Source organism: Apium graveolens, unplaced genomic scaffold (genome assembly GCF_009905375.1).
Source record: "Apium graveolens cultivar Ventura unplaced genomic scaffold, ASM990537v1 ctg6902, whole genome shotgun sequence".
Taxonomy (NCBI): domain Eukaryota; kingdom Viridiplantae; phylum Streptophyta; class Magnoliopsida; order Apiales; family Apiaceae; genus Apium; species Apium graveolens.
In genome coordinates this window covers 55,525-57,616 of record NW_027419879.1, presented here as the reverse complement: position 1 = coordinate 57,616, position 2,092 = coordinate 55,525, and the positions used below count along the sequence as shown (strand labels likewise).

At 32.0% G+C, this 2,092-nt stretch overlaps 1 long non-coding RNA gene across 1 annotated transcript; it reads right to left on the bottom strand.

Moving 5' to 3' along the window:
• Nucleotides 1–613: 613 nt before the first annotated feature.
• Nucleotides 614–1,778, bottom strand: LOC141703635 (uncharacterized). The gene is made up of 2 exons (XR_012567622.1): nucleotides 1,079–1,778; nucleotides 614–941 (listed from the first exon to the last, which is right to left on the bottom strand). It is a non-coding gene; the product is annotated as an uncharacterized LOC141703635 (long non-coding RNA).
• Between the last annotated feature and the right edge of the window lie 314 nt (nucleotides 1,779–2,092).

Sequence of the window (2,092 nt, the reverse complement as noted above, 5' to 3'; positions counted from 1 at the left end):
CTGGATGACCTAGTCTATCATGCCACATAATAAGGGATTTTGGATCAACGATTTTGGGAATAGTGACATTGTAAGACTCAATGACCTTTATTTGTGTGGTATACAACCCAGAAGAGACTGATGGTAATTTCTCCAAGATTTTCTTATAGCCTGAGGTAGATGAAGTGATTAGGAGATATTATTTTCCGCCCTCACTAGTAGTTTCCACGTGAAACTCATTAAGACGAATATCCTTAAAGCTTAAAAGGTTCATAGTTGACTTGCTAGAGTATAGTTGAATTTGCTCGTACTGTGATAGGGGTCTATGATAACACTGTTAGGTTACACTTTCAGTATATATGGTAACACCAAACATGTGCAACCACAGTTCCATCACAACACCCCTAAACCTTTAATAACACCAAAAAATATGTTGTGATAAACTCTTTTGCAACATAATTTTTGCTATTGTAACACAATATAGTAAAATAATTAAATTCTTTTGGTTACATATAACTTATTGTAACACTTTTTTTATAAACACTCTTGTCTATACTGTAACACTATTGTATTTATTGTAACACTTTTTACTATTTTTACCAACATAAAAATATCCATTGATGACACTTTGGAATATTGAATTCTTAATAATATATTTAACTTAAGAACTATTAATCAAAGTTCAAATTCAACAAATACAAAGTTCCAACTTAACCAAAATAAACAAAGTTCTAAATTTCATCCAAAAGTCACAACTCTTTTATCACTGTTATAGTTAAACCAATGCTATTCTTTTTATCTTCGATTTTCCATTTAGTTCTAAAAAAAGTCCTTTAATCTTCGGACCATTGGTCATTTCTGATTTGAATGCCGGTTCTTCTTGATTTGCAACTTCCACCAGAAAGTTTAAAGGGTTCGAAAGATCAGCTTCCCCTCCCTTGTGCTAGCGCTATCATCCGTTCCTATATAACACATATACATAATATATATAATGTTAAAAAACACACTAAGAGAGAAGCATATGCGCTAACACTTTTAGAGCTCGAGAAAGTAGAAGTTTTAGAGTATAAGAACCAGGAAAAGAGGTCAAACTTGTAACCTGCCTCATGGTCTGAGAAAACTTGGTCAATCAAGAGATATACGTGGTAGATTACTCTGTGAAGCTGACTTTAAATGCTAGAACAGAACCAGTCTTAGACTTTTAAAAATCAAGACCTTTTCTCTGAACCCTTTCTTCAACCTGCAAAAATAGTAATTTCATTACCTTTTCTGGGAAAACAGAAGTACGAATAAGTATAGTCAGTCTAAAAGGAAGATATTTTATGACCATTCTGTTCTTGTATCCCCAAAATTTTATCAAGCCAAATGCAATGTATTGCATGCTTACATATTTTAACCAATAAAAAAAGAATTGATTAGTCTGAGAAGATTTTAATCTAAATTTAAGCAAAATCCCAATCATCAGGATAACTATTGTAAACTAAATCAATCACGAAAAGTCTAATATTTCTTTAACAAATCACCCTAACTCCTGGAATAAACGTTGGCAATAATTTACAAACTGCATTTAAATTTATGAGTTATAATCCTACAAAAATACAAGAAAAGAAAAACTAAAATGCTAAGCAATCTGTACCAGGATGCTGTTGTTGAAAGAGCTACAAATTTACTAAAGGTACTTTCGGTGAAGAGCCCCTCACACTACTTGCAGGAGTTTTCTAGACAGTAGATTTCAATATACTAATAGAACAGATTTCAACAAGGCAGCAAAAGAAGTTTTCACGACTATGGAACTTGCAAATTCCATGAAGAGTTACGGTACCAGGCCCAAGGCTCTTGCTTTCGATATCACTATCCCTCTCCATCCGCCTCTCCTATAACATCTTAATCAATATCATATAATTTATAATATTTTAACTCCCAAGTTAAATAATATAAACATTATAACAATAAACTTACACTTGGAAGGCATGTACTTTTCTATCCCTATTTCTTCTTATAAGAAAAAAATTAATTTCAACGTATCAATAAAACACTATTTTATATCTATATTCTCAGATTCTCTTTGTCGAAACGATGCACAACTAAAGTGTTGCAAATCAGATATACTTTC